Genomic DNA, 9,373 nt, shown 5'->3' on the forward strand with positions numbered 1-9,373 from the left:
AATTCTTTCCTACTTCACAAGGGGATGCAAAGGTTAGTCCATTAGCAGTTGCAAAGTGCTTTGAGATCCTTGGCTGGAAGGTGTAATAGAATTGTTAAGCATTATCAGTGGACTCCTGCCTGCCAACAAATCACTCACGTATCCTTGCACTGGGCAGATCTGAGTGAATAATTCGAAGGGGTCTTTTTGAATTTCGCCTCCTCTTATGGAATATCCACGGACAGATCATTACTTTCTCAAGTGTATTCACACTCTTATTGCTCAGAATTTGAAATGCAAGCTGTTTGATTGCAACTAGTCTCATGCACCATGTGGTACTGGTTCTGTTCCCTGACGGGATTAATTTAGCCAGTGCAATCAGATTTCCAGTGCTAAGTGACAATGTGCTTCAAATTCATTTTCTGTAAGTATCAAGCCTGCAAACTCGAATATCCCAAAAGCATTCATATTAGTAAAATGCAATTACACAGAACTGGCAGACAGTGAATGAAATAGGTGCATGCACATGACTGAATTGAATCGATTTAGAAATTCACGGTATTCTTGAAGTACTTGCTGCTTTAGTCTCTCCTCTCCCCTCATTAAGATAATCAAACAGTTGATTTCTTTGTTGCAAAATTTCTGCCTATCCCATAAGCTGTAAGTGCCCTTAATGTAACTTTGTGACAGAATATACCCATGTTCACACCCTACATGCTATTGCAATAACGGTTGTATAAGATATGCCTTGTAAGGCATTGTTTGAAAACTTGTAATTTGCTAGTCAAACTCTGGGAACTTGCTGCTTTTTTTAACTGCATCAAACAGAGTGCATGTGGTGGGGGGAATTCCCACTAACAACACAGGTTGTAAGGGGGCAGGGGAGCATGGCTCCATCCCACAGTGCTCCAGTTAACTCTATTATGATCACTTGACTATAACAATATTATTACAAGACAGGTGCTATGTGGTGGCAACACCTAATGTGATGCACCACCAGTAAGCCAGAAAACTAAAAAAGCTGATGCATAAGTCTTGATCATTTTGTGTTTGTTTGGATTGAGATTCATTAGAAAAATGTGCAGAAATCCAATTTGGAGTTTTCTTGTTGCAGTAACATGGGCAGCTCTTTGTGGAAATCAAGGTTTCAGCTTGCATATGTGAGTACACCTGCAGTAAGTATTTTGCACACACATGCAACGAAAACATACGCAAGATACCATGTGAGCAGCCCCGAGCAATTGACAGCTCAGATTTTACATTCATAACCAAGTTCAAAGACATCCAAACAACAGATCAACAGTAGGAAGCAACCTACTGCCTGATATTTTGTGAGTAGAAAAAAAAGCTGAAGTTAGTGAATAGATTATTCATTGCACATTGTTCCCTTCATTCGGGTACAGGGAACTGTACCAAGCAAACACAGAAGCATTTCATGTCAAAAAATTCAACAGCAACTAGCGGAACCACCCAGCCAGAATCTCATTTCACATTTCTGTCCCTGCCCCTGAAACACTCTGATATTAATGAAGCTAAGATTTCACGAAGTGAAGAGGATTTATTGCAATCAAGGCTTAATTATGGCCATGATTAAATTTTCTAAGATGGGTAAATCTTTCTTCCCCATGCTTCGATATCTGCAAGCAGACAGCAGCCTGAACTGATAGAACCTTTTCAACATCCATTTAGTCCCACATCCTCAGTGGAGGTGAGATTTCAAGTTGTGTCATTTTAATGTATCCCAGAGCTAGCCGGCATTTCAGATGAACCACAATATTTATTTCAGTTATCTGATTGAAACTAGCAAAAGGAAAATGAAGCCATCTAAATCATAAACCAAATGCATTTTATGCAATCTGTTTAATGTTCTGTTATCGAAAGAGATTGTCCTAGTGGTATAATCCAACATTATAAATTAGTGGAGAGATAATTGGATTTACATGTTACTTTGGATATGGCTTTAGCCAGTTGTGTTATTGGCAATACATTAACATCCCACACAAAATTAAATGGCATGATGTAAAAGCTCAATAATTATTACTGAAATACTAAAGATAGAGGGGGAAATGGATGCAAAACTGCTTCGAGATAATACTACATCTATGTTAAAGCAAATTAATAATGGAAAAGCAGAAGACTGCTTGGAGGAAAAATGTAAACTTCCTTCTCCCCCAAATAAGGAAATACAAAATTGTTTATTTACAATACACAGACACTTCATTTACACTTAGGCTATATCTAGACTGGTGACAGGACACTAGTCCAATATTGGGGTGGTGCCAGAGCCCTCTACTGTCCACATCTAAACCCCTGAAACACGGGTTTCAAGTGTGTACAAAATAAGAGCACTAGCATGTCTGAGGCGTGTGAGTATGCACATTCCTTAGGCTGTGTCCCGGTCACATACCCATGTCAATTCCTGGCTGCAACAACACTGACGCTGGGCTCCAAGACTCCTTTCCACATATGTGGTAGCTGTCCAAAGGGCAGCTGTGGAAAGAGTGGAAAGATCAGTGTTGGCTGGTGCTTTTCCTCATCAACCTCTCCGAGGTGCAGTGAACCAGGGTAAATGGGCTGTAGGGAGAATGAAGGGGAATTCAGATCAGCATTGGCGTGCGTCAGACAAACCCCTAGGATGTGTCTAGCCAGAAAGCTATTTAGCTGCTGCAGTTCAGGGTCATTGGGAAACATGGATCCAGCCACAGGCATCAGTCCAAACACCTGAGCCATCTGAAACAGTCTAGCAGGGTGTGAAATAAAATCCAGTTGCATCACTGCCCTGGTTTTACAGCACTCTGCCCTTTGCTTTAGCGGAAAGGGATCGAAGAGAGGAATATCTCTCTGCACCCAAGCAGAGTGCTCAGCTTCCAGCCCTAAGCAGAACAGGCCAGCTGGGGACTGGCTGCACTGGAATAGGAGTAATGGACTCCCACCCTGGGAAGCCTCATACCACTGAAACATGGGCGCTAGGATCAATTCTCCTCAGTATTTGGGCACTCCCTGCTGGATTTTTCCATACCAAAGCCCCGTCCTATTTAGCAGCATGGGAAGGGCAGGCGGGACATAAACCCCCGGCACATCTTTACAACCTCGAGCTTAGGGCTATTGTTTCAGGCTATGTTCAGACTCCGGCAGCACTGGCCTCGGTTTCTGTTCCAGGTGTTCGCCCTGCAACTAGAAATATAGGCTTTAAATGAAATGAAGGCGGTGTAAACCCTGGTGCCGAAGGGGCTTCCCTCAGGCCACCCCTTGCTGCACTGCAGCACTGTCTGTGCTTGTGCTGAATAGTTTGGCAGAGAGGGGTGTCCTCTGGGGCACAGGCTCTGTTCCAGATGACAGACTGGAGTAACAGCCATGGAGCTGCAGGGTCTATCCCTCTAACCTTAACCTGCTTTCCTCCACCAAGGCCATGGACTTGGGGCTTTCTATTCACGCTCACACTAGTGCAGCTGCATCAGCGGTGAATAATGGGCTCCAATTTGGGACAAGGGAGACAAGGTCATGCAGAGCAAGAGTACACATGACTGATGCTCTTCTTCCCTGCCCTGCACAGAAGGCAGGGAGGGAGGTTTCCCTTCCTCTTATCTTCGATGACATTCTCCTCCCTTTATTGCATTGGCGAGCAGCACCGTCATTGTCAGCTTCCTGAAATCAAAATACTTCGGTTTAGGTTTACACTGCAACTAGAGGTGACACTCAGCACTTGTAGACGTACCCAAGCCAGCTTTGACCTAGCTGGCTCAAAAAACCCCTGTGGGACCCTGGGTATGTACTCAAGTGACAAGCCCATGTGATCATGGCTTCACTGCCACTATTATTTGAGCTAGGTAGATCAACGCTAGCTCAGGGACATCTACACATGCTGCACTCACATGGGAGGTCTGTCTACACATGCTTCAGTTACACCTTGCAGTGCAGACATACCCGAGTTAGGGAAAATGTGCAGCTGTGAAGCGATCCAGTTGGTTGTCCCTTCCAAGGAGTTTCATAGCATGGGAGACACATTTCTCTGATTATTTTCCAAGAGCCGTACGACAGCTTGGAAAGGATCTCAGCATGGGGCAGCACCAGAAGGATTCCATCTCTTTCATACGGATCTGAATTGTACCCTGGGGCCTGATGCTGAAGTTAACATCAGTGGGAGACATGGGTGCTGGACCCTTTGGGAAGTGAGGCTCCCTCACCACAGAAAACAGCACACTCTGTTGGTCAGGAGGAAAGGCTAAAGCTCAGCAGTTTCCAAATGGACACCGAGAACCAGTCATCGGGGCAGTGGATTTTTTTTTTCAGTGTTGGTATTTAACAATCCCCTTTTACTTTCACTAAAGAGGTGCCTGTAGCAGGGTGGACCCCTGCTCCTGCCCAGAAGGGGTTAAAAACAATCCCCTTTTACTTTCACTAAAGAGGTGCCTGTAGCAGGGTGGACCCCTGCTCCTGCCCAGAAGGGGTTAAAAACAGCTGCAGCCACTTCCCCAATCAAAGCAGCCTAAAGGCTGCTTTCCCCAGCCACAGCCCCCTTTCAGGGCTGTTTTTAACCCCTTCTGGGCAGGAGCAGGGGTCCACCCTGCTACAGTGCCAAATTACTTCAAGAGATGCCACTTACAGGAGGTACAGACCGTTTAATCTGGCACAGCACAAAAAGCAGTGTGCTTGTGTTGTGCGTTGTACCGCTGGAGCATCAGGTGCTAATCAACTCCTGACACAAGATCCATCCAGAATGAACAACGCTCCCATTCTCATTTACTGTAAACTAAGCCAGGACTTTTACAATCGCCAACTGTTGTCTGGTCTTTGCAGATTAGTAATTCCACGGTATATTCTTGAACTGATCATTCTATTTTGGTCCACGTTACACTTTTTAGTGACCAAGATTTCAGGGGAAAAAAAGAGTAATCTGATTTCATTAAATTTTAGCTCTATTCCCCCAGAGATATCCCACTGGCATTGACCATCAGAATGTCTTCCTCTCATTGGAGAATCCTTTTCAAACAGAGATGGGTGCCTAGTGCAATTGTTTCCCTAATTATTCCCAAAATCTTCTCAGTTGTGCTGCAATTCCTAGAGTAAGGCAATGGGTGATACGTAGCTGGCAAGAACACGGAACACTTGCTTGTAGAATTGAGATTAGATAAATAAATACAGAAAGTGTCACAGGGGTAGCAACGGTAGCAGAACCTATTTGTCTTAGGAAAATACCTTCTTTGTCTTTCCCACCTTGAAATAAGGCAAGAAGCCAGAGTTAACATCTTATTTAATCTGAATGTTCAGAAAGGTACATTTGATTCTTTGTTACACTACTCGTAGCTACATCCAGCACAATACACAGGAGAACAACACTGTTACAGGTACGATTGAATATGGTTTGACAGACAATAAAAATGGAACGAAGGCACATTTTCTACAGTAAAGGCAGACACAAGTGACAAACGAAAATCCATTTATATGAAGTAGATTTATCTTAGTCATTCAGGGCCCAATCCAACGTCCACTGAAGTCAGTGGGAGTCTGAGCACGTCCTGACAAGCCTTTCCAATGTGTGATTAGTGAAATCTTATGTTCCACTGCTGAACAGGTATCACCTTTAGTACTGGTGCTGTAATCAGCACTGAGCTTGACCTGTTTCAGTGCATTTGGTAAGTTTGGATAGCAGAGCAAACAGCAAAGATGTGAACAGCAAGATGCTGAAAGAGTTTTACTGTAACAGGCAATTAATAATGCTTCCCCTGGAAAATATATTCAGTTGTTTTCTTATGCAGAGACAACACAGCAGTCATTTGAGTTAATAGCTTGACGGGGCTTGGCTCTCTGGAAGACTGTCAGCAAAGGCAGAGCCATTCTGGTTGAGCCAAGCTGACATCCAGCTGATCTTGCTATGGGCAGCATTGCATTTTAGAAGCCTCTTTCCCTTCCAGGGAAGAACACTCAGCTGGGGACACTTGCTTTCTAAACTACTGTGATACCAGGAGCTAGCCTTGGTGTTGCATCAAATGAGCAGTGAATCACATACCACCTCTTGTGTGTTAAGGAATCAGAACACGAAGACGCCATACAGAAACTTGAACAAGTGAAACCAAATGCAATATCAGGGCCTTGCAAAACATCACTGAGGCAGCAAGAAGTGATCCCATTAGACTTATCTATGAACTGCACGGAGTGTAGGCACTCAGTCTGGACTACAAAATAGTGCCTCAGCCTAATCTGAAAAAGTCATTATTGTTCACCAGGAATCCAGGTGGCAGGTTAGTTTGGGATGTCGAGAGCAATATTTCCTATTAGGGAAGGCAGGAGGCCTTTCATCCTCATACGCCAGTGTGTAAAAATTTAGTCCGGGTTAGGAAATACACTATGGGAGCAGTAAGGGAGGCGAGGGGGGGAGATCATTGCGGGTCACTAAAAGGAGCGATGAGGCCCAAATCCTCAAAAGTATTTAGGCTCCTAACTTTCTGTGAGCTTGGAGCCTAAACACCTCTGACAATCCGCCTTTGAGTGTCTAGTTGATGCCCAGGTGGAGATCTGTTCCCGAGACTCAAACCAGAGCTGGTTGGCAGAAGAATTGTTGGCGTTAGGAAAGTGATCTCTGAGCAGCTGACGAGAGCTACCTGCTTATGGCCAATAACTAAGGACTGAGAAGAAATGCAACAGATCAGCTGCTAGAATTTGGAGCTCAACTAGGAGGATCATTTATCACATCAGCATGTAAGCTGACCATGGAAATAAAAGAGCCCAGAGCTCCAAAATGCAAAGAGCAGATATGTCATTTTAAAAGCATCATGCATTCTCCTCAGGCCTTCCCAGGTGCTGCCATTTGTCGCAGGATATGATTCACTTTGAGACGTCTCCTAGAAATTAGCGTGAACGAGTCAGTACCTGCGTGAGCAAAGAAAATAAAAAGAGAATTTTAGAATAAATCTCCGGCTGCCATCAGTTGATACCTTTAGTTTTCATTCCAGTATCTGTCAACATGGAATCCAGGGACAAATCCTAACAAATTACTAGGGATAAAAAGAGCTTGCTGCTGTGCTAAGAAATGAGGAAGAGTGGCAGCTCTGTTGTCTATCAGATTCAGTAAAAGCAGCGGCAGTTGGGAAGTTTGGGGGCTGTCAATTCAGCATCTTCTGCAGGTGCTGGGCCTGATTTTCCAATGCCTTGCACTGTATTCAGTCATTTCCCCCTGCACCAAATAAACGCAGTGTGGATGTAAACATTACTTTGCTGACTGGTTACACTACTTGGCCAAGGAACTACAAAGATACAGCTTCAGCTTCTTGGGAGGCAATCGCTTGTCTGCCCTTCCCACAAATCTAGATGAGTTAGTGCATTGGGTCATTTTCTGGGAGAGCCCAGCTTCAGAACCTGGACAGCTCATATGCAAGAGGGCATTCATAGCATCCAGGAAGATTTCACTGACTGTCAGCAAGCAGTAAGCCATATTTCAGATGGACCCAGCATCCTCAATTTCCATTATACTTCATCACTTAGGAACCAGAGTAGTCCCCAAGCTACCAGACTAGAGTTCAGACCTTTTACCTGACTTGAGCTAACTGACAAGTTGAACAACTTGGAATTTACTGCCTCTAAGGATATGGCTAAGGACCAAAGAGACTAAGGGCATGGCTACACTTGCAGATGTAGAGTGCTTTGAGTTAAACCAGCCTTCAGAGAGCGCAGTAGGGGAAGCGCTGCAATCTGTCCGCACTGACAGCTGCAAGTGCACTGGCGTGGCCACATTTGCAGCACTTGCAGCAGCATTGGCAGCGGTGCATTATGGGCAGCTATCCCAGCATGCAAGGGACTGCAACGTGCTTTTCAAATGGGAGGGGTAGGGTGGAGTGTGACAGGGAGTGTTGTGTGTATGTGGGGGGAGACAGAGTAGGTTTTTGGGGGGCAGAGAGCATGTCAGCATGCTGTCTTATAAGTTCAGACACCAGCAGACCTCCCCGCACCACCTCTCTCTCTCACACAGCGTTCCACAGTAGCAGCTTGCATGCTGGCTGTCAGAAATGGAGTCTTGAAAGGGCATATCGCATTCCTACAGAAGATCAAAACAATGACAAGAGTGGCCTCTTGATTTAAGGGGATTATGGGATGTTTCTGGAGGCCAATCAGAGCACAGTAATGCAACACCTCATTCACACTGACACCCAGGCTTTGTAGCCAAGGTGCAGCAAACGTTATTCCTCATGCAGAGGTGGAGTACCAGCAGCGCTGTAGTCGCGGAGTCAGAGAGCTCTACGGGCCTTGCCAGTGCGGACGGGGAGTGAGCTAGTGTGCCCGGGGCCAGGGGCGGCTCTAGGCACCAGCAAAGCAAGCAGCTGCTTGGGGCAAGCCATTTGCACAGGCGGCAGCTAGCAAGAATTGAACCTGGGAGCTGAGAACCAAAAGGGGGCCCTGGGAGCTGTAGTTCCTTGGTTAGCTCCCTGCCTATAGAGCAGGGGTCGGCAGACTTTCAGAAGTGCTGTGCTGAGTCTTCATTCATTCACTCTAATTTAAGGTTTTATGTGCTGATGATACATTTTAACATTCTTAGAAGGTCTCTTTCTATAAGGCTATAATATAGAACTAAACTATTGATGTATGTAAAGTAAATAAGGTTTTTAAAATGTTTAAGAAGCTTCATTTAAAATTAAATAAAATGCAGAGCCCCCCGCCCAGTGGCCAGGACCCAGGCAGTGTGAGTGCCACTGAAAATCAGCTCGTGTGCCGCCTTTGGCACCTGTGCCATTGGTTGCCTACCCCTGCCTATAGGGCCAGCCCTGGAGCAGGGAAAGAACTACATTTCCCAGCATTTCCTTGGCCACTACCAACAGGAAAGGGGCAGAGGGAGTATGGAAGCTGAAACCTCGTGCTGCTGCTTGAGCTCACTGCTAGAGCGGGGTGGCACTGTGAATGGGGAACAAGTGTGCCCAAGGAGTAGAAGGCTATGGCCCAGATATCCCCTTCAGAAGACATCCCCAGACTGGCTTAGGGATACTGGTGTGACCTCACCTTGCAGCTCCCAAAGAAGGAATTGGGTGGACTAGATGGATAGTGCCCCTCTCTATGTGATGCCTAGCAAGGGAGGTACGTGGATCTCACTAGAAATTTAAAATAAAAAGTAAGTGGGGGAGGCTCGGGACCTCGGCAGCTTTAGATGCAGTACCAGGCACTTAGGAGGATTTCCACTTCTGAGCCATGGAAGCAGAAATTGACTTTTCCTTTCCAGATTTAGCTAATATTCAGAGAGGGAATCTAGCACCTGCCTTCCAGATTTGAACACCTCAAAATTCAGGAGTGCTCAAGCTCAGTTTGGGCAGCTGTTACTTCATTTCTCCCAAATCAAATATACTGATCCACTGTAACTTGCTGTAGAAAAAGTAGGATAAAATTGAGCAAGAAATGCTTCCCAGTGGTTATT

At 45.4% G+C, this 9,373-nt stretch overlaps 1 protein-coding gene across 1 annotated transcript in view; it reads right to left on the bottom strand.

The window, feature by feature from the left end:
* Positions 1-6,381: 6,381 nt before the first annotated feature.
* Positions 6,382-9,373, bottom strand: part of TRPM8 (transient receptor potential cation channel subfamily M member 8) — a 91,221-nt gene continuing 88,229 nt past the window's right edge. The window contains exon 25 of the mRNA XM_032771508.2: positions 6,382-6,846. The gene's annotated coding sequence lies outside the window, so the exon portion shown is untranslated. The remainder of the gene's footprint in view (positions 6,847-9,373) is intronic.

The sequence above is a fragment of the Chelonoidis abingdonii genome, chromosome 10 (assembly GCF_003597395.2).
Source record: "Chelonoidis abingdonii isolate Lonesome George chromosome 10, CheloAbing_2.0, whole genome shotgun sequence".
NCBI classification, from domain to species: domain Eukaryota; kingdom Metazoa; phylum Chordata; order Testudines; family Testudinidae; genus Chelonoidis; species Chelonoidis abingdonii.